Source organism: Lygodium microphyllum, chromosome 24, assembly GCF_053477565.2.
Source record: "Lygodium microphyllum isolate KBCC chromosome 24, Lygodium_microphyllum_v1.1.10, whole genome shotgun sequence".
Lineage (NCBI taxonomy): Eukaryota > Viridiplantae > Streptophyta > Polypodiopsida > Schizaeales > Lygodiaceae > Lygodium > Lygodium microphyllum.
Window position 1 is genome coordinate 53,391,858 of NC_141158.1, and position 27,415 is coordinate 53,419,272.

The following is a 27,415-nucleotide window of genomic DNA, read 5'->3' on the forward strand; positions in this document are numbered from 1 at the left end:
ATGATGATCGTGTAGGAGTGAAGAGAAATACTATATAGCCTACAATGGAGCTAAGACTCGAGAGAATCAGGTTACCTAGTGTGAATAGCTGCCTAATGGTCTAAATGTGGTGCCCACTAAAGCCTATGAAATGCGTATAATTATAGTGCCTAATACCCATGATGCATAAAATCGACACAAACTTGACCTTTTGATGTGCCAAGAGATGCTATGATGATGGTGCAGGAAGAGCTACACACACACAATGGAGTCGAAACTTGAGAGAATCAAGTCGGCCAAGGTGAATAGCCACCCAATGGTCTAAGTATGGTGCCCACTGGGAGCACGTACACAATATGCTTAGCCAGGTATGCTTACCACAATATTTTTGGAATGAGGCAATTACTGTTGCCACACTTGATAAATCGATCTCCATGTATGACTCTTGACTATTAGGTTGCAGAGGAGGTATGGTCTAGAAAACCTCCCTCATATGCTCATTTGCATGTCTTTGATTGTGAGGCTTTTTGCCATGTACCCAAGGACAAGCACAATAACTTGGATCCTATCTAGGAAATGTATCTTTCTTGGTTATGGGGATGCAAGTGAGATGGGCTATCGCCTATGGGATCTGCAAGCTCGGAAGGTTATCCACATCCATGATGTTGTTTTCCATGAGGAGAAAGTGCATAAGTAGCCTAAGTATGTTATTGAGGCATGCAAGATGATATTTCAGGAGGAGTCTCCTACTATTATTATTGATGCTCCATAGGATGTACATGCCCCTATCTACTAGAGATAGCTACAAAATTTGAGCCCTCTATGGATTATGTTATCGTGACAAATGCTGGTGAGCCTCTTACTTATGATGAGGCCATGCATAGAGGTGATGGTCACTCTTTGGGAGAGGGCCATGCAGTCAGAGTATGACTCATTGTAGAAAAATCATACGTGGCATTTGGTTCGTTTGCCTATTGGTAAGCATGCTTTGTCGTGCAAATGAGTGTACAAGTTGAAAAGTACCCCTAGATGCCCCAAGCCAGGATATAAATCCAAATTGGTTGCTCATGGCTTCAAGCAAGAATATGGTATGGACTTTGATGAAGCATTTTCTCATGTTGTAAAGATGACTATCATATGCCTAGTACTGGCTTTGGTTGCTCAACTTGACTTGGATCTTTATCAAATGGATGTCAAGACGTCTTTTCTTCATGGGAACTTGCATGATGAGATTTACATGGAGCAACCTAAGAGCATTATAAAACATAGCTAGCTCATCTTTTGCCAAGAATGCATTTAATGACAAGACTCGTTTTAACGGGTCAAGCTTTACTACATTGTCGAATTTGATGAGACATGTCCTTGATTCACAGAACCTATGGGATCTAGTGCAGGGCTTGGAAGCCCATCCCGATCCACATTTGTTCTATACGAGGTCGTCCAAGCTGTGCATAGTGTTTACCGTAATGGATCTGCGGGTCGCGGAAGGGACCGCCTCCCAGACCCTCGCAAAGGGGGCTCTGGCCCCTCTGCATCCTCCCCAAGTAAGTTGGAGAGAAAACGCGCACTGTGATAGGCTCTCTAACTTAGACCCTTGGGCAGTAATGGCCCTACGTGAGCACGGAGGCTCACTTGAAAAGGAGCAATCAGAAGCCCGCACCTAATAGAGGCAAACAGAGACCCTAGAACCTTAACGGGCCAATCTAGCCATCAAGGGCAAAAAGGCCACACTACAAGGACACACGTACATTGTGTTCAAACTACGTCTAGTCAAAGTAGAATGCAACATCATCAAGCTACCAATGCGGAGATGATTAGACATGACAGTCCTGACGATAGATGTACCCTAAGCAGCGCTGCACAGACAACCCAAGATCTCCGTGGAGAATCCACGTCTGACTGTGCAGCTAGGGACTCAAGGGCATGTATCAGAAGGCTTGAAGCTGTAAACCAAGACCCGGACAATGAAGACATAGTACCACCTGCTTATCTTAGGGTCAAACTCACCGCAAAAAGAGAGCATAGTGTTGATGCTCTCATTGATGAAGGAGCAGATTTCAATATCTTGACTTACAAAGCATGGACCCTACTAGGTCAACCAGAGCTCAAACCGACTGATGCAACTCTTAAGCCTCACGAGGACAACCCACAAGCACTTCTAGGGAAGTGTAAAATCCTTGTAACTATTGAAACAGAAAGCTTGCCAGTCCTGTTCTATGTTCCTCCAAATAGCGAGAATTATGGAAAGGAAATCCTCCTAGGAAGGCCCTTCAAAAAGGCAACGAAGTGTGAAGCCGACTATATAGCACAGAGGATACACCTAGCACTACCAGGTGTGAGGATAATGGCGACTTTTAGCAAGGGTGACCTCACCAAACCTCGAGAGAAGGGCAAGGAGCATTCTGACATACCAAGCAAGCCTAGTAATGAGAGTAGGGAGTTCTTGAAAGAGTTGATACAAGCGCAGGTTGAACGGAGAGAACCAGTAAGTGAGGCTATACTTGAAACAAAGAGGGTAGGAGATAAGCCCAAGGATAGGGCTTGGACTTACAAATATCGTAGAAGATCACGAAAGAAGCCCAAGCCTTATAGACGAAGGCATCCATGGAGAGCACACACGATGCTACGATGGATATCCAAGGTGTTGCTTCATGCTCAAGGGTATTATGTAGGCACCCGATGGATTTGGGTACCGAAACCTCCTGCTAAACCACCTCGGTCAGGAGCCCAAATTAGGTTTAAAAAAAACGAGACATGGGAGGATCCCTAAACGAGAATCCGAGCCTCGGACCAAAAATATTGGAGTGATTGCGCCTCTCACGATTGAAATCAAGAAACCGAACATGACCCATCAAATATTAGATCCTCAGCCTAGCGTACCTCGCAAGAGCAGATATCAGAGGGATCCATCGAATGTGCACGAGGTCCACTAGTGGCCAAGGAGCCTTTGACTTCCCAAGGGGACAAGGAGCACCATAGGCACAACGTCACTCATGATAGGGCTGATTGCTTAGCAAAGCTAACGACGAAATCCTCCAACAATCACAAGCAAATCATTCAGCCAGTGCCAGGTCTGCCTAAGAGTCCTAGGTCCCCTACGTCCTCTCTTCCCAAACGAACCTCGGAGGCACAACGACAGCTGTCAATGGCAGGGGCTCACTCCCAACCTCTATCTCCATTAAAGCTTCCAGATACCCAAGAGGGGAAACATGACACTGGCCGTAGCTCTCGGCCCAAGGATACTCCCGTGCGACCCAATGTGACTGGATCAACTTAGGATCGATCCACATAGGTGAGTGTTCAGAGGACAACAAAAGACACGACCACGTCCGATTGCCCCAGGGACTCCACACTGCGATCCACCAAGAGTGACCAACCCACTGGACTAAATGCCACTGCTCCCAACCAGGGATCGCAGTAGTCACAGCCCTCAGCTGTGACCACACCCCTTGCAGAACGTATCCCTAACACTTCATCTGAGGAGAAGGTACTGCAACCAGTTGTCTTGACAACTCCCATCTGTCCCAAGCACCTGAAGCCTAGGCTCGAGGAGAAACCCCTCAAAGGTGTGGCCAAGGAAATGATGCACCAAACCACTCAACCCAACAAGGCTATTCAGCGGGCCGCAGCTATGTTCCATGAGGACACACTAGAGAAAGGAAATGCTAAGGCCCAACCAGGCACAACAACGGTTGACCTAGTCCAAGGTCCTGAACCATTGAGAGATATGCCTTCACTGACCAAGAGAAAGAGGAGAAAACAACACAAACAACAGCAGCTACAAGTGGTCGTGGACCCCAAGAGCGTTAAAACCAAGAGCACTGAAGAGCTAGGGAATAAAGCATCATGTCCATTCACCACTGAACCCATTGATGTCTCTCCTAATAGCGGTGAAACCTCAGACACATCCATGTGCTCTGAAAAGTTTAAGCAGCTGTTGCCATCAACAGTTGCTTCCAATGCTCAATCCACTGACAATAGAACTCTCATCGACCAATCAAGAGTGGAGATAATGCTGCCACAACAGGGCGACAAATTCACACCAGTCACGTCCAAAGGGAACCATGACGCAATGACGAAGCCTTAAGAGAACCATGGAAATCCCAAGTGCATGAGCACTCCTAGCATTGATCGATCTTGTTCCTCTAGGCCTGAGCCCCCAGCTATGCTAAAGCCCAGGCAAACTCCTAGAGCCTTGCATGAGATGGCAATCAAGCAAGCCCTCGTCAAACATAGAGGTGTCTCAGAATGCCTAGCTGAGTTGGATGCCAAGCTCAAGGTGTTTGCACATGTCTATGTCCTGGCAGCAGCCAGCAGGTTATGAGGATTTAGAGCATCCCACATATGTGTGCAAGTTAAAGAAGGCGCTCTATGGGCTCAAGCAAGCACCTAGAGCATGGTCTGACAAGATTGGAGAGTATCTTGTAAATATTGGATTTTGTATTTCTGATGGTGATCACTCACTTTATGTGAGAAAGGGAGATGCAGGTTTGGTCATCATAGTCATCTATGTGGATGACTTGATTATTACAGGTGGCAGTGACAATGGGATTGCTGAAGTTAAGGACTTCTTGAAGAAGAAGTTTGAGATGAAAGATTTGGGTGAGCTAAGATACTTTCTTGGTATTGAGTGATCAGATGTGATGATGGTATATGGTTATCCCAAAGGCAGTATGGCTTGGATATGTTATCCAAGTATGGTATGATAGCATGTAAGCCTCTTTTAGTACCATTGGAGAAAAATGTGAAGTTGAGTGCTAATGTTAGAGATGAGATAGAAGACCCTACTCTATTCAGGAGGATAGTAGGGAGTTTGATTTACATGACTATCACAAGGCCAAACTTGAGCTATGTTGTTGGCCTTGTCAGTCAATTTATGCAGATGCCTAGAAAGCCTCATTTGGATGCAGTTAGATGTATATTGAGGTATGTGAAGTCCACTTTACATTATGGACTTTTTTATGAGGCAGGTAAGGACGTACAGGTCTTTGGATACACAGATGCAGATTGGACTAGTAGCATGTAAGACAGAAGATCTACAAGTGGATTCATGTTTTCCCTTGGTAGTGCAACAGTTACATGGAGCAGCAAAAAGCAACCTACAGTTGCTTTATCGAGTAGTACAGAGGCTGAGTACAGAGGTGCTGCTATGGTAGCATGTGAGGTGGTATGGTTGCAAAAGTTATTAGTAGATTTGGACGTGCAAGGAGATGATCCAGTTTTCATTCGTTGTGACAACATGAGCAGCATACAGTTAGCTAGGAATCCAATGTTCCATGCTAGGACAAAACACATTGAGGTGCACTACCACTTTGTGAGAGAGAAGGCACTTGCAGGAGAGATTGAATTGATATATGTCAACACACAGGATCAGATAGCTGACATTTTCACAAAGGCATTGGGTGCAGAGTAGCTTTGTCGAAAGTTCTGAAGCTTACTTGGAGTTGCAGAGATAGAGTTGAGCTTGAGGGGGAATGTTGAGATGGCAAGCTCAACACGTGCGGACATTGATGATGAAACACTTGGCTAGATGGGTCCACACATCTACACTTAGCACGTTGGTGGTCATTATGATACTCACATGGCCACTAACTTATCACTTATCATATTTAGTTTGTTACACCTACCTACAGCTAACAAAGACATAGTGCCAGTCGATTAGTGTAGTCGATTATGCATTGTTTAACTTAGTAGGCCACTTTTCTTTATGTTGTATCTTATCTATACTTTGTGTACACTGTATAGTGTGTGGAAGAAGAAGAAAAACCAGCAAGAAAACGTTTCGGCTTCCATCTCTCTTCTTGTGTTCTTGAGTGAGCTTCCTCTTGTGTATACAGTGTGTCTTTGGCGTAGCAGCTCAAGAAAGCCCCCCCACCATGAGATTATTGACATCTTCTGATTGTGTGGCATCTAAGAGAGTATTTAGGAAGGTGCCTTGTTGGGCTTCTAGGCTTATTTGCATGGCCTTTGCCCTACTTTCTACTAACACCTTGTCATCTTCTACAAGGGTTAGTCAACTCACTAAGCCTCTTACCTATCCTTTACTCCTACCTGTTGAGATATCGAGCTCCACTCGTGATATGCCAGGGTGACCGTTGTGCATTTATGTCACCGACGTGTCAGTTGCAGATGCGGTTGGTACACCGCCCATGAATAATAGCTAGATGACAGCTATCCTTATCTACTCTAGTTCATGGCTCAGTTAGTATGCCACCTTAGTTAGTTGTCTTTGGTTGAGACCCATATATAGGGTTCTTCTATTTCTTTGTATGAGAGTTCTTTTGGCTTACACAACTAAAGAGAGGAAAACTGTTTTCAGCCTCCACCCTTGTGTGTATTCCCCCATTGTGCAAGCAAGAAAGCTACAAGTGAGACTCCTTCCTTCTCTCCCACAATCTTGACATGGTATCAGAGCCTTGTTCGTGGTAAGGAGCTCAAGAAAGCAAGCCAAGCTCGCGGTGTTCTGGTAAGAGGAGCAGTGTTGCTTTCATTTTCTGTTTTGGGAGCAGATCTTTGCAGGTAGCACAGCCGGAAATTGCAAGAGTGCATTGTCTCAGGTTGAGACGCCCTTCGCGGTGAAGCAAGAGGGCAATATATACTGCGGAAAAGGGCTTTAGCCCTCGGCGACCCTTTTTTTTTATTTGAGGCCATTTCGGGGCCTGTTTTGGAGGCGGAAGTTTTCTGCACGCACTCAGGAAAAGGCCCAGTTTTATGCTGTCCGACCACTATTCTACAGGTCGGTGAAAAGTTACTGTAGAAATTGCATCGTATGCTTGTGTGCAGAGACATTGGGAGTTACAGAATCATCCTTGTTGCCTGTTGATGCAAAATCGTCACTAGGGAGTGACTGTGTGGTTAAATACCACTTTCGTCAATTTTGCAGATTAGCCCTTGTGAGGCTGAAGCTGTGTTCTTTGCAGTGACAGAACTTTTTGCAGTGTTCTGTAATGGCGTCTGATTCTCTCTCACAGATTGTCACTCAAAAGCTTAACAAGAACAACTTCCAAGCATGGAAGTTTAGAATGATGAATTTCCTTATGGAAAAAGGATATTGGGAATTTGTTGCAGGAAACGAAGAAGAACCAGTTCTTCTTGATGTTCCCAATCAACAGCAAATGCAGGCATTTAAAGCATGGCATGAGAGAGCCAGGAAAGTTATGTACTGGCTGTCTATCATTATTTCAAACTCTATGATTGTGCATATTCAGGATGTAAGTATGCCAAAGGAGGCATGGGATACTTTGTCAAAAATGTATAGCACAAATACGCAAGCCAGGAAAATGCAGCTCAAGCAAGAATGCATAATGTGCAAAGAGAAAATATGAGCATCAATGACTACCACATGAAGGTGAAGAAGATTGCAGATGCACTTGCTTCCATTGGGTCGCCAGTGGAAGATGATGATTTAGTTTCTGTGACCTTGAATAGTCTAGGAAAGGATTATGCACAGTTTCGGACATCCATTTCAGTTCGTGAAAGATTTCCTGATTTTGAGGAGTTGATTGCTCTTCTAATTTCTGAGGAGCAGAGAAATGGTGGTGCATCTTCTTCAGGAGGAACTTCAAAAGAAGCTGTCTTCTACTCAAATGCTGGAAGAGGTAGAGGCAGAGGTAGAGGAGGCCGATTTGGAGGCCGTGGTAGAAATCAGAATATGCAGCAAACTCAAGAAAACCAGTCCTATGGAGGAGGACATGGTAACTCTAGAGGCAGGGGGAGCCAAAGAGGTCGTGGTGGATGGCAAAGAGGCCAAAATGCAAACAACAATGTTGAATGCTACTACTGTGGTAAAATGGGTCATATGGCTAAAGACTGCTATAAAAAGCAGAATGACATCATGAATGGGAAATTGCAACAAGGGAATTATGCATCTTCTAGTAGACAGGGTGATGACAGAAATGAGCATTTGTTTATGGTGCAACACATGAACAATTCTGTGACAAGTGCAGAAGAAAGCAACGATGTGTGGTATGTTGACTCAGGTGCATCAAACCACATGACAGGTCATGCAGAATGGATGGAGGATGCAAGGAAAATGGAAAAACTAGGATTTGTGGAGACTGGTGATGATACTGCACATCCTATTGTGCAGATTGGAAAAATTCTTTTGTCTATGCAGGATGGGAAAAAGAAATACATGTCCGATGTATTTCATGTCCCGAATATCACCAAGAATCTGGTTTCTGTTGGTCAAATGGTTGAGCAGGGCTTGCAGGTCAGATTTAATCCTCATGGATGCTTTGTTGAGGATATGAAAAATAAAGGTCACTTGATAGCAAAAGGAAAGAAGAAGGGCAGAATGTTTACGTTGGATGCAGACATGTCTGAATTGAGTGCGGCAATGTTTGCACATGGGACCGGTGTAGTTGCAGATATTGATATCTGGCATAAACGCATTGTTCATGTTAATGTACAGCGACTTAAATCAATGCAGGCCCAAAATATTGTTGCAGGATTACCTAAATTCAAGGTTGCAGAAATGCATAAGGTATGTGAAGCCTGTCAGTTTGGAAAATAGGCAAGGAAACCATTTCCTAGACATGTTCAAGAAAGTAAAAGCCATTGGAATTAATCCACTTTGATGTGTAGACTACTAAAGCTGCATCTCTTGAAAGCTGTCATTATTTTGTTACTTTTATTGATGACTATAACAGAAAAGTTTGGTGTATTTCATGAAAAAGAAAAGTGAAGTTTTTGGGCATTTCAAAACTCTTAAAGCTATGGTTGAAAAAGAAACAGGTCTGCAAATAAAATGCCTAAGGTCAGATGGAGGGGGAGAGTACCTCTCAAATGAGTTTGCAAGGTTCCTGCAGGAGCATGGCATAAAGCAGCAATATTCATGCAGTCATACCCCACAACAAAATGGAATTGCAGAAAGGAAAAACAGGCATATTGGAGAGGTATCTCACGTCATGCTCAATGAAAAAGACTTGCCATATTTTTATTGGGCTGAGGCAGGTGCTACAGCAGTCTACATAATGAACAGGACTCCCACTGTAGCAATACATGGGATGACTCCAGAGGAGAGGTATACTGGTAGGAAACTAGATATTTCTCATTTGAAAATTTTTTGTCGCATCGCCTATGTACATGTGCCAAATGAGTTGAGATCCAAGTTGGATACAAAAGCTGAGAAGTGCATCTTTATTGGTTACTCTCTGCAGCAAAAAGGGTATAGATGTTATAACCCTTCTACTCGTAAGTTTATAGTAAGCAGAGATGTTGTTTTTCATGAGATGAGTAGCTGGTATAAACCAGTAAATGTGATTGATGATGTAGATGCACAAAATGGTAATGCTGCGCAGAATTCACAGCAGCAGTCACAAAATATTAGTGGACCTGGAGCGTCCTCTAGCAGTGGTTCACATTCCTCGCCATGGACAGGTAGATTGAGATCAGAAGAATCTTCTCAAAGCAATGCAGATAGTGGTATGCAGGTATCACGAAAAGGAAAAGAGAAGGTTGATCAGCCCATGTTTGATGTGAATGCAGGTCACTCTTATGTGGATGGTGAATCCAGTGGCTCAGAACAGAGCATTGATGATGAGTTGGGTATTCCTTCTATTGTTACACCTGGAGTAAGGAAGACCAGGGATGTTTTGAGAGCACCTGGGAGTGAACCTATTTTGCGCAGGTCTACGAGAGCTAGGTATCCTGTGGATAAACTGAAATATGATGGGTTTACAGCCATTCACTATGCATATATGGTCGAAGTGATACAAGAACCAGAACCCACTTCTTTTGAGCAAGCCATGGGAAAAGAAAAATGGGAGAAAGCCATGGATGAAGAAATGGATGCCTTGGAAGCAAATGCTACATGGGAATTGGTACCTTTGCCTAAAGGTAAGAATGCAATTGGCTGTAAGTGGGTTTATAAGGTGAAGCACAATGCAGATGGTTCTGTGAACAGATACAAGGCAAGATTAGTAGTCAAGGGGTATGCACAAACATATGGCATTGACTATGAAGAAACTTTCAGTTCGGTTGCAAGAATGGCAACTGTAAGAGCAGTCATTGCTATGGTTGCATCAAAGGGATGGTCTTTGCATCAGATGGATGTAAAGAATGCCTTCTTGCATGGTGATTTACAAGAAGAGGTCTATATGGAGCAGCCACCAGGTTATGTGCATGATGTTCATCCTTAGTTTGTTTGCAGGTTGAAGAAAGCCTTGTATGGCTTGAAGCAAGCACTTAGAGTATGGTCTGACAAGATAGAACAGTATCTTGTCACTATTGGCTTTCAGATTTCCAAGGCAGATTTCCCACTTTATGTGAGAAAAACAGAGAAAGGTATTATGCTACTTGTCATTTATGTTGATGATTTGATTATGACAGGTGACAGTGATGAAGATATCCTTCATGTGAAAATGTTATTGAAGCAAAAGTTTGAGATGAAGGATTTGGGAGAGCTACGTTATTTCTTGGGCATTGAGGTGATTAGATCACCAAGTGGGATACAGCTCTTGCAGAGGCAGTATGGATTAGACATGCTATCCAAATATGGGATGACAGACTGTAAGCCTATTTCAGTTCCTTTGAAGCAAAATGTGAAGCTGAGCGCAGATGCAGGTGAGCTTCTGGAAGACCCTACTATATACAGACGCATAGTAGGAAGTTTGATTTATATGACTATTACCAGGCCAGATTTGAGCTATGCTGTTGGATTGGTAAGTCAGCTTATGCAGGCTCCAAGGAAATCGCATTTGGATGCGGCTAGACGCATACTCAGGTATGTGAAGTCCACATTGCAGTATGGACTATTTTATGAGACTGGGGTTCAGATACAGTTGCATGGATACACTGATGCTGATTGGGCTGGTAGTATTTCTGATAGATGATCTACCAGTGGATATGTGTTCTCTTTTGGGAGTGCTGCAGTCACTTGGAGCAGCAAGAAACAGCCTACAGTTGCCTTGTCGAGCACAGAGGCTGAGTACAGGGGCGCAGCAATGGCTGCATGTGAGGTAGCTTGGTTGCATAAGCTACTTTATGATATGCATCAGTCTATAGATGGACCAGTTGTCATTTATTGTGACAATATGAGTAGTATACACTTGGCAAATAACCCAATCTATCATGCTAGAACAAAGCACATTGAGGTGCATTATCACTATGTGCAGGAGAGGGTTTTACTAGGTCTTATTGATCTAGTATATGTCAGCATAGAGAATCAGGTAGCTGACATATTTACGAAGGCATTGGGCGCAGAGAAGCTACGCAAGTTCAGAGACCTGCTTGGTGTGCAGGAATTGGGATTGAGCTTGAGGGGGAGTGTTGAGATATCGAGCTCCACTCGTGATATGCCAGGGTGACCGTTGTGCATTTATGTCACCGACGTGTCAGTTGCAGATGCGGTTGGTACACCGCCCATGAATAATAGCTAGATGACAGCTATCCTTATCTACTCTAGTTCATGGCTCAGTTAGTATGCCACCTTAGTTAGTTGTCTTTGGTTGAGACCCATATATAGGGTTCTTCTATTTCTTTGTATGAGAGTTCTTTTGGCTTACACAACTAAAGAGAGGAAAATTGTTTTCAACCTCCACCCTTGTGTGTATTCCCCCATTGTGCAAGCAAGAAAGCTACAAGTGAGACTCCTTCCTTCTCTCCCAAAATCTTGACACTACCCACCCATTCATATGCTCTTCTTTTCATCTCTTCCAAGCTTTCGTTATGCCTTTGAGCTAAGGCCCTTATTCTCTACTCTTGTTCCTTGATTTCTCTTTCTAGTCTCTTCTGCTCTTCTAGTTCCACAACCACCCCCTTCTTCAACTTGTCTATAATTTCCTGATATCGTTGGGCCCTCTCTTCTTCTCTAGCTATGAACTTCTCCATGGCTTGCTAGACTCGTTTCATATGTCATTTTAGCTCTTCTTGTTGCAGGATCAAGAGCTTGTACTCCCTTTGAAGTCCCATCAGCTCCTAATTCTTGTCTTCAAGCCTCTTTTCCCAGCTATCCTCTTGCTCCACTTTAGCCCTGAGCTCTGCCTTTAGCTCACTTATTTCTCTTCGATAACCAACTACTTGGTAAGTTTTCTCAATGGAAGGCCACTAGTGCATCTTTGTCTACTTCTAACTCGACCACATCCATCTTCTTATCCTCCTTCACTCTCTCCAGCTGGGAAAGGAGCTCTTTGACATAATCGTCATAATTTGTAGATGATGATAGTGCTATAGGGATAGTCATTGTTGACGCTTCTACCTTCTGTCTCTTAGGATCTTATCGTGATTCTGCATCTGCAGTAGCTGTCAGCCTCTTTGTTCCTGTCACCGAGGTTCCTCCACTTGCATCTTCAGTTATCTCCTTATTGACTAGAAACTGCACCCACACCATAAGGTTGCTAGCATTTACTATAGTTGAAGTGCCTTGGGTGGAGACTAGGGTGGTAGGCACTAGGACACGTGGGATAGGGTCAATCAAACTCTTGCCCTTGCCTTCTACTATTGGGGGTGGCATAATCTATGGCACTTGGGAGCTTGTCCCCGAGCCTTCTTCTGTGTGCAGGCACATGGCAGATAGCTCCTCCTCTCTAGAGGGACAGGCAGATTGCCCTGGCTATGTCCTCTTCTTCTCTTCTTCTAAACTCCTCAATCTCTTCATCTGCTTTTCTCTTTCTCTCTTCTTTCATCTCCTTGGATTCCCTTTGGGCCTTGAGGTAGTTAGTTTTTTCTTTCTTCCTTCTCTCCTCTTCCATTCCCCTTTGGGGAGTTCTCACCGTGTTTCCTATTTTCTTTCTTCATCACTCACTGTTCTCTCACTGGATTATTCCTTCTCTTTGTAGAGAAGGGATCTGTTTAGTGTCTCAACAATCCCTTCATCACCTTGTGCTTCCCCCAATGCCTCCCTGATGATGATGCGGCCTTAGATGATGACTTCTTCCTTGCCTTAGAGGCCGAGGACTCTCCACCCAAGTCTTCCACCTGTAGCCAGTGCCTTTGTTGAAGTCTCAATTGTCTTCCATAAAGCCATTCAAGTTCACTTCATCAAAAGATTTGGCTGCAATGCTTTCCAACATCGGCATATTGATCCTGCTCACATCAATGCGTTGTACCTTTGGCTGGAAAACAAGGCATGCACCATTTTGGCTTTTAGTTGGACTTCAGAGTCGAGGATATCAACTAAGCTAATGCCATCATTAGTGTGGACTAGCACTTTGTCCATTCCCAACATGTTGTACATATCACTTTTCAACCAACTTTCAACTTTGTTGGCCAAGCCCGACACTCTCTCCACCAACTTTGGGGTCAGCTCAACTTCTACTTACCAGGTGGCCTCTCCTTGTCGCATAGTCACAATGCCATGGTTCTCATACAGAGGATGTTCAATGCTAAAATAACTTGGTTTTTTAGTTGCTTTTTGTTGTTTTGTGGGCGGAATTGTTGATTTTTAATGGATTTTGAATGATGTTTAGTTGTTTTGGAAATGTTTGATAGTGTTTTGGATGAGGTTGGTTATGTTTTGGAAGCTCATGATGTTTTCCAATATAGATATGAAGCTCTATGATGTTCTTATAGATTCTATTGAGGTTCTGATTGGTTCTGTTTTGTTTAGTTTTTCTTCTATATGAAGCATGGAGTAATAATTGATAAAGTTTGAGGTTTTTTGAAATTTCATTGAATTGTTTTTTATATTTTGGAATGGTTTTAGTATGAGTTATGCAGTTTTGATGCTTTATATTGACCTTCTGTAACCCTCTGTTGAGCTTCTCTAGAGCCTCTATTCCTATTATGTTCTGTTCTATATGCCTCTGTAAGTGTTCTATGGAATGTATGTGAAACTTTGGAAAAGTTTTCTAGCCTTGGAAAGAGTTGAATGCAAGTTCAAAAGAGCTCAAGGAAGTAAAAAAAGTAGCTGATGAAGACTCAAGAGAAGACTGGAGTGAAGTGACAGTGATGAGCTATGAAGAGTCACTGTAGTGGCTCTGGTGACCTTTCATATCATACACACCTCTTTGGAGAGGTATTCATGACCAAAGAAGGATTATTATGAGGCATTATTGAGTATTCTAGTGAGGATATGGTGTACTATTGAGAGAGAGAGTTAGAGATAGCCAATTCTATGCCAAACAATGTATCTATCAATGAGCGATTGTGAGAGAAAGCTATGAAATCTTTGAAGATGAATCATATGTGATATTTTTCCATTCAAAGTGGAGTATTCTTTTCTATTTTCCATTTCTATCAAAGAGTTCTATGAAAAATATGGAGAGAATGATGGATTTTGTTAAAGTTAAAGCCGTGAGAGAATTGTTTCTATGAAGTTGCGTGAAGATTTATTGTTCCTGGTGTTGTTTTCTTTGTTGTGATCACATAAAAGATGAAAAAGATGGTTGTTGATGATACAAGATATATTTTCTTGCATTAGAAATCATGTTTCCTTGGTGTTCCTTTTGGAGCTCTATGTTTTTTGTGTGTAACCAAGGAAAACTGCCATCAACAAGCATCAAAAGAGGCTAGAAATGAAGGAAATGGCATTGCTAAGAGGAGGAGAATTCAATGGATGCTTGGAAAGCTCCTTCTACCACTAAAGAATTGGAGATTATCATTACCAAAGTCACTTTCTACAAGAGGTTCATCCCACAATGGCAGAAACATATCACCATCTTGATGCATGCTCTATCTGGTAGACTATTTTCTCTTCCTATTAAAGCAACAAAGATGTGCATCTTAGTTGCATATTGTTTGGGAGCAAACTAAAGTGCCGAAACAAAGAGAATGATTATCCATGGGAAATTTGGCATTCATTGAGAAGTTTCTAGACATTATCAAGTGGGAGATCATGAAGAGGCTTCAAGAGTCGTGGTCAATGGAAGTTCACGAAAACAAAGAAAGAAAAGAGTTAGAATTTGTTCGTGGGTGCTCAACAATATGACACATGGGACACATGAAGGTGCACTGATAATCTCCTATTTGTCCAATTAGCAACCCTCTGGAAGTTGGTGGATAGAGTATTCTTCACAACATACACTATTGAAACCATCAGAAGTTGGCATTATTATGATGATGGCACCATAAGAATCCTTAGAAGAATGAGCTTTGACACCTTCAGAACAAAATATCTCCCCCTTTGTAGTGGTATGAAAGGTGAATTCAGAGATGTAGAAAAATAGAAAGTAGAAGAGATGTTGGCCAGAGAGTCCTCCAGAGACTGAATCCCCCTCTGATTTTGTTTTGTTGAGTATAGACCAATTGGGTGGAGCCGACTCCCTGATGAATGATGCAATCAAGAGCAAGCACTAGGACGAGTCTAGAGGTACGTGAGAAGAGAGAATGAAAAAATCAAGGCTGAGAACGAGCTTGCAAAACAGAAGCCTCCTTTGACACCCTAAAAGTACTCTTTACAAAAGTCCTCATGGCAACTCAAGGTCCCCTTCCTAGTCAAATACATTCCAAAAATATTGATGGATAGGATAGCAAATGTAATCCCATTGCCCATCTTTAATGGAAAATACAATGAAGATCCTGATCTTCATGTAGCAGAGTTTATGGTAGCATGTGTGGCTAACAATGCCAGAACCCCCAAGCATTGGTTAGCAATATTCCCCGCCATTTTCAAAGGCATGGCATCTGAATGGTATGAGAGACAAGTAGCATGAAATTTTGGCACATGGGACGACTTGAAGTTGGCCTTCCTTACTAAATTCAAGCGCGAAGGTTTTGAAGAGTAGATGTGAGAGGAGTTTATTTAAGTTAGTCCTTTGGTGAAAGAGTAGAAGCCTATGTCTCACGAATGGAATCCATATTGAAGAGATGGACCAACCATCATTTGGATAAAGGCATCCAAAAGGGAGTTTTTCTTAGAGGCCTACAACCAGAAGTTCATAAGTTCGTGGATTTGAGAAGACCAGACAATTTGTAAGCTGCAATGGAAGGTGCAAGATTGTATGATGAAGTTGAAGCAAGGTTGTAAATGACCTCAAGAAGAGGAGTCCTACCTCCTTCCATGCCAGGAATGGTATACCCACCAAATGCAATCCCAGGGACAGTTCCCTACCCCTACCCCCAGATACAATGTTGTAGTATAGTGCACCGAATCCACAGTGGCGGCCGTAGATGACAGTGCCTCATCAACCACAATAACAATGGCCTCAAACAATTCCTCCAATGGCGACTCAAGAACAGTGGAATCCTACCCACGGGAATCAATAACCCCAAGTCTCAACAAGAGCTCTGAATTAGACGTAGAACATAGGACCCTTTAGGTCAACCCAACCAGTGTATGCAATGATTACATAAGCTTCCCAAAACCCTGCTTCAAGTACTCTAGGAGGTGAAAATCTGAAGGACTGCATGTTCAATTCAATCACAAGCATTAAAAAAGAGCTTATGGATGTGATTACAAAATATCTACAAACGCTGAAGGTGAATATCGCCAATATATCCACTCCTATAGGGGGTGGGAGAGATGTGATGTATTCTAATACATGGTGTGGAAAATGCCATCAAGCAAGACATTTAGCTACTGAATGTACCCGAAACCTAACCATTCTTGGGGCCTTCTGTTCATACTATTTGAGGAAGAACCATACAGAATATATCTGCTCTCTGAAAAGAGATGCATGAAAGAAGAAAGAAAGATGAAGATGCAAGATTCAACTTGGTGGAATCCAAAATGACAACACAGGACATTGAAACAAAGCCTACGGAGTTTGGTCCAATGAGGTTTTCCTCTCAGAGCTACAATGGACAACATTCTGGTGGTGACCAAAGATCAAAAGTGAAGTGTAACTACAGATGTGGAGAAAAGAGTCATATCTCACCGAACTGTCAAAACCCTAGAAGGTCTATGGACTACAATCCCTTATATAGTCGATGCAAAGGAGAAGGCCACACTGCAAAATATTGTCTAAGTCCAGCTCTTGTGAAAACTACTCCTGATACCCAATAGAAGATCCAAGAACCTGCTTCCAATTTGGTGGAATTGGAAGTGGCTACAACAACGCGTGCAAAGAAAGGAGAACCCACAATTCCAAAAGAGAACGGTCCCTCTGCCAAGACAATGAAGTTCAACCTTCCTAAGGAGAAACAGAACAATGCAATACAGAACAATGCAGTATAGAGCACTACAGAGCTACTGGGAGCTACAGAGGCAATTATAGAGATAGGACCAGAGGTCCAGGACATAGAGGATGCTAAAGTACCTCCTCACGGAGAACAAGCACAAATGTTGTCATTCATAGAAGAAAAAGGAAAGATAAAAGTGGGTGTTGCCTCATTCCCTAGCCGATTGGAGAAGCCTGTGGATCCTATCAAAGAATATGATTTGGTCAAAGATTGAGACACTTTTAAACCTAACCTAACATTCTGGCAGATGCTAATGTTGTCTCCTAGCTATTGAAAGAACTTTAAAAGCATACTGACAAGAAGAGAGGCCTAAGGATTGCTCCTTCCACAGCAACCAAGTCTAATAAAGCCCTAGAACCTGTGAAGGAAGTCAATGTGGCTAATGCCTTCCTAGATCCGAGAAACCCAAAGATTGGCATATGAATTGAAGGGCGTTTTATGATAGACGCATTGATTGATGGAGGCTCACCAATAAACATAATGACAGATGTGACAATGAAGGATCTAGGCTTGCAAGGAATGTAGCCTACGTAGTTGCTCATTAGATTGGCAAACCAAAGCAGAAGCAAGCCTTTGGGCATTCTTCCATATGTGAAGACAACCCTCATAGGAAGAGACTATTGGCTGACATATATGGTGGTCAAACCAAATTCCTACGAGACCTCATATCCTCTACTGCTGGAAAGACCTTGGCTCTTTGAAGCAAGAGCAAGGATGGACTGATTTAAAGGAACCCTAACCCTAAGCAGAGGACCTAACAAAGTAGTACTGAATTTGTATGTATCGCAAAAAGGTAATGGATCCACTTCCATCGAAGTCATACAGACTCTTCCAATGAAGTAACAAATGGTACATCAGGAGCTGAAAAAGCTGTCAAACTGGTGCGCAGATCGGACGTTGTATGCTCACGTACTGAATGCCGAAAGGTCCCCAAGAACAATGAACTCTACTTTTTGCACAAGTTACAAGGTAAAAAGCATGAACGACAAGAGCAAGAGACCAATTGGGTGCAATCTCCCCCCATGCATTGTGTGAGCGCTCCACAAAGCATGTATTTTATGTATATTTCATCTTCATGCTCAATAATAGCCCAATTTACAAAAAATAGCAAGCTTTTAGCTTTTGAGTTTGCTTTAACACAAAAATAGGAATAAAGCTAATGGACGGTGCCCAAAGAGTCTGGCATGCCCAATACAATGTCCAAATAGAAATAACATAACCGTGCGCCCATGCGCATACAAAATAATAATAAATAATCGATGCCTCAATAAATAGGCATGACAAAATATAAGCGTGGTTCCTATCAAAATATAATCCATAAATAGAATACTCGCTATCCTCCAATGCTTTCCTCCGCCACTGTTGCTATCTCTACACATCAACTGAAGCATTCACAATCCTTAGTAAAATAATACAATTAAACCGACAAAAGTGAATACCTAGCAGTCTTCAGCTACATAAATAAATCAACTGGTTAGAAATAAATCCTAACCTTAATTTATTACAAGTGCGCACTCTAAATTCATTAACGTTTATTAATTTAATATGCATTTTGCAGAATCACCCGCTATGGAATCACCCATGTTCACACTAAATTAATGAAACGCCCGAAAAGGACAGGCGTCCCCATCAACTTCTCACACAAAGAATCCACTTTGTGTATGAGCCCCGGTCATCAAAGTTTACGGAATCCACCGTAAAACCTCACAGAATCCACCGTGGCACGGAATCCACCGTGAAATATGCCTCCTGGCATCATATAACATAACCGTGCGCCCATGCGCATACAAAATAATAGTAAATAATCGATGCCTCAATAAATAGGCATGACAAAATATAGGCGTGGCGCCTATCAAAATATAATCCATAAATCAAATACTCGCTATCCTCCAATGCTTTCCTCCGCCACTACTGCTATCTCTACACATCAACTGAAGCATTCACAATCCTTAGTAAAATAATACAATTAAACCGACAAAAGTGAATACCTAGCAGTCTTCAGCTACATAAATAAATCAACTGGTTAGAAATAAATCCTAACCTTAATTTATTACGAGTGCACACTCTAAACTCATAAACGTTTATTAATTTAATATGCATTTTGTGGAATCACCCGCTATGGAATCACCCATGTACACACAATTAATGAAACGCCCGAAAAGGACAGGCGTCCCCATCAACTTCTTGCACAAAGAATCCACTTTGTGTATGAGCCCCGATCATCAAAGTTTACGGAATCCACCGTAAAACCTCACGGAATCCACCGTGGCACGGAATCCACCATGAAATATCCCTCCTGGCATCACAAACAGATCTTCCCCAAGAAAATAGAGGCATAGTCCCTGACAATGGGCACTGTAAGCCAACTATCGAAGGAAGCAAAGTCTTTGTCAATGGGTGACTACCTCTTGTTTGAACGTGAATTGACTTCAGAAATCACCTCTAACAACAAGATAGAAGCATGGATGTATTATTCTCCCTGTTACATGGCAGAGACAAAGACAAAAGATCTTTTTCTTCTCTTACAGAGCCCCCACAAAGGTAGAAATAGAATTTGAAGAGGCCGAATGTGATAATGTAGAAGAAGATTAGGAAAGTGATCTAGAAGATTCTATCCTACTCACAGAAGGCAAAGATGAGGAAGAAGTTCATGAAGCCGCAGAAGTAGAAGATCCCTTTCTATTCGACAAAGTGAGTATGCTACCCTTTGGACTGATTAATGAGTCATGTCATAAGCAAAGCCTCTATAAGAAATGGATTAAGCAAAATAGGCCGTCCTTCAACAATAGCTCTTGTCACGCCCAAAGTTACCCTTCCTAAGAGAAGATGATATGACAATGCACCTTGCCAACAACCACCGATTTGGTAGCTTAAATAGAATGCAGACAGTCGATTCGTGGTTATGTGACATTCTTAGATGCATCCTCAGAAGACCAATCTTTGTGCCAAGAAGTAACTCTTCCTCAACCAAAACCCAAAACTACTCTGATACCCTTTCAGCTTCCCAAGGAGCAAGCAAAATCTACACTGAAAGAAGAAGTTGGTTCTAGTGAATCATTAGAAGAGGAGACCACTCCCTTGAAGGATTCAGATCTATACCCAGAAGTTGTCTATGGGACATTCATCTGTGAAGTGGAAGGTGAAAAGCAACTAATGTTTGTGAATGTTGAAGGTACTAAATGTCACCTAAAGGTGGATACAAATCTTCTTGAAGAAGGGATATTGGTCCTACGTGACCTACTAAAGGAGAACTTGGATGTGTTTGCATGGTCATACAAAGATCTAAAGGGGATTGATTCCATAGTATGCCAACATCACATTGACCTAGAGCCTGATGCCAAACTTGTGAGGCAAAGATAGAAGCTTATGAATCCAAATTACTTTGCCCTAGTGAAAGCTAAATTATTAAAGCTCTTTGAAGCTGATTTTATCTATCTAGTGGTGGCCAATAGTGAATGGGTTTCACCCATTGTAGTGGTACCCAAGAATAATGGAAACCTACAAATATGTGTGGACTTCCAAAAGCTAAATTCCAAGACAAAGAATGATCATTTTCCTATTCCTTTCATAGACCAACTGTTGGACACAGTAGCAAGCCATGAGTTCTATTCCCTCCTGGATGGATTCAATAGATACAATCAAGTCCAAATCGTAGAAGAAGATCAATCCAAAACGACCTTCACAACAAAATGGGGAATGTATGCTTACAGAGTGATGTCATTTAGGCTCTGTAACGCTCTTGCTACCTTCCAATGAGTGATGATGGCTGCATTCCAAAACCATCTGCATGACTTCATTGAGGTGTACCTAGATGACTTTTGTGTCTATAGCCTAATCTGTGAGTATTGGGGACACCTAGGATAGTGCTTTGACATATGTCGAGAATATGGGATTTCTCTCAACCCTAATAAATGTGTTTTTGGATTCTCGTCAAGAGTTCTTTTGGGCCACATTGTCTCTGCACAAGGGATAGCAGCAGATCCTACCAAGATTGAGAAGATTGCCACCTTAATAGCCCCAACCAGCCTTAAACAATTGAGGGGATTTCTTGGCCATGTGGGCTATTACAAAAGATTCATTGCACACATTGCAACAAAGGCATCTCCTTTGCATAAACTCCTCAGAAAAGATGTAGAGTTTACATGGACCAATGATTGTGATGAGGCGTTCAACACCCTAAAGCAATGTTTGATTGAAGCACCCATCCTACAACCTCCTAATTGGATGAAGGAGTTCCATGTGCACATTGATGCATCAGTTGAAGGCCTAGGTGCAGTCTTATGCCAAAAGGGCCCCTCGAAGTTAGATCAACCTATCTATTATGCAAGCCAAAAAGTAACCACAAAGAGCGGAACTACACAATGATGGAGCTTGAGTGCCTAGAATGGTGTTTGCCTTGGAGAAGTTCCGACACTATCTGTTGTCGGCGCACTTCAAATTCTACATGGACCATGAAGCTCTATCCTTCCTAATGAAAAAGGCCGATGTGAAGGGAAGAATGATGAGATGGCTCCTTTTGTTTCAAGAGTTTGACTTTGAAGTAGTTACCAAAACCAGTCACTCTTATGTCCTGGGTGTTCATCTGTCGCGAATCCCTCAAAATGATGGAGAAGAGCAAGATGATCTAGATCTCCCTTATGCTTCCTTGTTTCTAGTCGAAACAATTACCCCATGGTACGTAGACATAGCTAACCTTCTAGCAACCCAACAATATCCCCATGGTATCTCAAGCCATAAGAAGAAGAAACTTCTATTGAAATCATCTCCCTACACCTTGCTAGGTGGTGCTTTGTACAAGAAATGAAAAGATGAGTTATTGAGTAGCTGTGTTGCATGAGAGGAGATTGAAATTTTGTTGAAATCATGTCATGACAAGCCTTGTGGTGGACATTTTGCAAGAGAAGCAACAGCCAGAAAGGCCTTGCTTGTAGGATATTGGTGGTTGACCCTCCACAAGGATGTTTATGACTACTACAAACTGTGTGATGCTTGTCAGTGAATGGAAAAGCCTGCCAAATCTAGCGCCATGCCCCTGCAACCTATTATTTCCCTAAAGCGGTTCAAGAAGTGGGGAATTGATTTCATGGGCCCCATTGATCTGCCAACCAAAAGGAAACAAAATAGATACATCTTGGTTTATACAAACTATGTGACAAAGTGGTGTGAAGCTAACACTCTGAAGCGGGACAATGGCAACATCATGGCCCTATTCTTGTATGAAAATATCATCACCCATTTTGGCAATCCTCTAGAGCACGTCAGTGATAGAGGTACTCACTTCCTTAACAAGATCGTGGAAGAATTGACAGACTTGTACAAGATCTACCATCGTAAGTCCACACCTTATTACCCCATAGCCAACAGCCAAAGCCGAAGTTACCAATTGCATCCTCTACTCGATTCTGACAAGGACGATTGCTACACATCATCGTGGTTGGGATGATCGACTTGCATTGGCCCTCTGGGCATACAAAACCTCCCATAAGGCTGCTACAGGACAGACCCCTTTCCAATTGGTGTATGGAACAGAATTTGTCTTCCTTATTGAACTCGAGCTACCTTCTCTACGAGTGGCTATCAAATAATTCTTGGGAGATGGCGAATCACTACAGCATGGTCTCTTGCATCTAGAATGTCTCGATGAGACAGTGCATGGGAGCCACGCAAGCTCATAAAAAGGCCTATCATAATACCTTCATCAAGCAAAAGGAGTTTAAGGAAGGTGACTTAGTCGTAGCCTATCATTCGCGATTTGGCTAGTTTCCAAGAAAGCTTCAACAATGTTGGATGGGCCCTTATAAGATACTTGCCGTCAATCCTAATGGCTCTATCCAAGTCCAGACAGTCGATGCTTCGGATTATCCCTTCCTGATTAATGGCTATTGCCTCAAGAAGTATTACCCTCCCTGGGGATCCTGACAATCACCGTCGATAGCTTTCTCGTTCCTTACACGACGGTTGATTCAGCTTTATCTAATTCTCCTAATAACCCTCTTGTTGATCCTGATGTGGCTTCATTCTACTAGCCCCTCCAGCCACCTTCCACTCCTCCTTGGCTTCCTTTTCATCTGATATAGCGGAGGTGGCGAGGATGGTTATGATACATGGCATTCCTACCATTCTACTCTTCGAAATAATAATAATAATAATAATAATAATAATAAAGATATATCAATCATGGAAGAAAATGACTTAGGTCCCTGTCATGCTGACCTATTCTTCGAGAAAAGGTGGAAACACTCTCAAGAGTAGGGCAAAATAAAAGAAAAAATAAATAATAATAATAATAATAACAAAATTATTATGGGAGAAAAGGGAAGAAATTTCCTGTCATGACAAGCCTCATTCCAAGAAAATGTGACACACACCCTTAAACAGAAAGCTAGCTGTGGAAAAGGTGGTTACACCCCACAATCCAGGATAGTTGAATCTCTAGCAGAACTCTTGCAGCAGTAGTTTTTGAGTCGCCTCCCTTGGTCCGTTGGATCCTGTAACCCTATCAGTTTCTGATTCCTCCAACATACAATAATTCCAACATGCAATTCAAGTACCAAACTTGTTGGCTACCTCCCTGGGTATGCCTCTTCATCAACCAATCTATGATGACATCATCAACTAGACAAAGCCTATCTTCATCGACAAACCTAGAGCGATGTGAGCTTTCATCCTAACCGGATGGGGATATGAGTATGGACTTCTCTCCATATTCATCAACACAGTGTGAGATAGAGGGTGGGGGGTTAGTTGATATGCAAGGTTTGATCAGAAGATTCCTAGAAGAAGAGGATGGAGCTCAGTTAATTCTCTTACTGGACCTCAAATTAATTGGCCATTAATTCCAAGGTAGTGGATGACTGCCAATCAAGCATATCAAAATTATCTATGTTTTGCTCAACAACACTCTTAGTCTACAAATCCTTCAATGAGATTGACGGCTCACTTTGCTTGGTACCTAGCGTATATGCATAGGTATTCACATAATGATCCGAAGGCCATTCCAAAGTTTGCATGAATGTAAATGTGAACATTGATTCCCAACAACTAGATGTATTGCATTTTCAATCCCTTTATCTGCCTAACAGATACCTTGTCTTGCTAGAGAGGATGTGTTGCCTTCCATTTTTCCAAAATCCTCCAAAAGCTTTTGTGGATGAATCCTTATATATGGACAGTTTTTGCAATCACCAAGGCTTCAAGAGGGATCATCTTCATTGATACCTCTAGATGTATCTTTCATGATTCATAATTATATATTTCTCTTTTGGAGGTGCCATTAATATGGTTAGTGTTTGTGTTGTGTTAATTTATATGTGGTGGGTTTGTGTTGGTTGAATATACGATTTGTTCATGAGCTATATTTTTGGAGATTTGCAGTGATGGTGATGGTGGATGGATAGCTTAAGAATCAAAGCTACAGAACCTCTTATATCATTTACGTATTTGTCATGATTTTCTGTTGTTTATAAGATATGTTAATGGATAAAGGGTTTTCCTTTTGTTGTATTCTTTATTAGACGTAGGTTATAAATGGGGATCATGGTTGGATATTTTCTTGAAGATGCTAAAGAATATCAAGTTGAGCTCTTTGATGAACTTGTATTCCCTTTTTCCTAGGTTGCGAGGGCGCTCCCTAATTAAGTGTAGGGATATGTTGAATGCTAAAATGACTTGGTTTTTTGGTTGATTTTTATTATTTTTGTGGGTTGAATGGTTGATTTTTAATGGATTTTTAATAATGTATAGTTGTTTTTTAGTGTTTGATAGTGTTTTAGATTAGTTTGGTTATGTTTTGGAAGCTCATGATGTTTTTCAATAGAGATATGAGGCTATGTGATGTTCTAATAGGTTCTGTTGAGGTTATTATTGGTTCTGTTTAGATTCTATTTTTCTTCTATATGAAGCATGGAATAATGATTGATAAAGTTTGAGGTTGTTTAAAAGCTCATTGAATGGTTTTTGATATTTTGGAATGGTTTTAGTATGAGTTATGTGGTTCTGCTGCTTTCTATTGACCTTCTGTAACCCTCTGTTGAGCTTCTCTAGAACATCTGTTCCTATTCTATTCTGTTATGTATGCCTCTGTAAGTGTTCTATGGAATGTATGTGAAACTTTGGAAAAGTTTTCTAGCCTTGGAAATAGTTGAATGCAAGTTCAAAAGAGCTCAAGGAAGTGAAAGAAGTAGCTATTGAAGACTCAAGAGAAGACTGGAATGAAGTGACAGTGAGGAGCTATGAAGAGTCGTTGTAGTGGCTCTGGTGATCTTTCATATCAAACACATCTCTTGGGAGAGGTATTCACAACCAAAGAAGGGTTATTATGAGGGATTATTGAGTATTATAGTGAGGATATGATGTACCATTGAGAGAGAGAGAGAGAGTCAAATATAGCCAATTCTATGCCAAACAATGTATCTATCTATGAGAGATTCTGAGAGAAAGCTATGAAATCTTTGAAGATGAATCATAGATGATATTTTTCCATTCAAAGTGGAGTATTTACATGTCTATCAAAAAAGTTGATGAAGAATATGAATAGAATGATGGATTTTATTAAAGTTAAAGCCGTGGGAGAATTGTTTCTATGAAGTTGCGTAAAGATTTCTTGTTCCTGGTATTGTTTTCTTTGTTGTGATCACATAAAAGATGAAAAAGATGGTTGTTGATGATACAAAATATATTTTCTTGCAATAGAAACCATGTTTCCTTGGTGTTCCTTTTGGGCTCCAAAGGAACTTTGTGCACTTTTCATAAGCCATGGCTTGGCCAACCTTCTCCACATAATTATGCAGCTTGCATTGATTCACAATTTGCCTTATGGCCTACTCCTCCATGATTACATCTTCCAAATTAAAGATGTCCCTAAACTTCAATTGGCTGTAGGCACTCATCTCCACTGAGAGGCTATACTTTGCTTACTCTTCCTTTGAGAATGGCAACTTATTGGTTTTCTCCTGTCCTACCATTGTAGATGCCTATCATGAAACCATAACTCACCATCAATATTCTTCAAATAATTTTTTGCATAAAGACACATAGGAAATGAAAAAAATTCTTAAGGAAACTAAAATGCTTAAATATAGAAGGGGAATTTTCCTTTAAACATTCTATGCATTCCTCAAAAAATTATGACACTTTTCCTCAATCATAAGTTGACTTTTATGCATTCTTTTTAGCTTTTGGAAGTGATTGAGGTTTCGGGTCCACATCTTTGTTCCACACCTTATCCCCTCCTCCCTTGGAAAGGACAAGAATCCTTCCTAGGATTAGAGGTTAAAGGATTAAGGCCATTCAATGCCTACTCACAATGTTTTACTTTCCCATGAGCCAAGCATAGAAGTCCGAGTTGTACTCCATGTGAGCATAGAGGTCTAGGTCAACGGGTCAGATGCCTACATGGGTGAGGTAAGTGAGGACATCAATTAGGAAGTCACCAGAGTCAACTTGGCTAGCAATGTGTAACTTCTCCTCTATCAACATGCAATCTAAATAGGGGTGGGTCATGATGTGCTCCTCTAGGGGTCAATTGCAATGGTGGTCAATGCCCTATAGGAAGTTGGAGCTACATAAGTTGGGTCATACTCTGAGGTTTTGATGGTATGTCTCTACTCAATGTTTGTCATGATTTGGCAACCCTCTAGCTCCCATTGAAGGTGAAGAGCATACCATTTTTGTAGGAAAGAGGAGTCATTGTCAGCAAGTTGTTTCAACTCTTCAATTTCTTGGTCTGTGGTAGGGATTGAGCTCTTGTTATACGAGGTGATGAGTCATTGTTTGTGTCCTTGCTCACGGGAAATCTCAGTGGCAATCAACTCTTTAAATGCTTGGGGAGCCTTAAGGAATATGAATTATGATTGTTCCCAAGAGCAAGGCAGTGTATATACCTACATGGCTAAAGGCTCTTCTAAAAGGCCTAAGTCTACTCAGTCATAGGAGCATCCAAGCATCGAAGGCAAGTAACCATGTCATCACCCATATTTTCAACCAATTCCAAGGCCAAGGTAAGAATTGATCATTGCTCATAAGAGGGTTTTAGGCTTATGGGAGGTTGAGGTTTGGTTGGGGCTAGACAGGTCTACAACTAAGGTTGGTGATTTTGGCTGCTTTTGAGAAAGTGGTGTAGTCACCTACGCACTAGGTGAGGATTGTGATGTAGATGTTGTGATGTTAGATGCTTGTGAGGCTCGGGGTCACTAGAAATGCTAGGTTGAGGTGGTTTGGAGGTATCAAGCTACAGTTTTGGTCGATAGACTTGTTGAGGCTCTATAAGCATAGTAGGTTTGGGCTCTATGGGCTCAATAGCTTGAGTTGTTTGGGATTTCGATTTTTGATCTATCATGCAGGCTTGTGTGGGCAAGCTCAAGCATTGCGCTTAAGT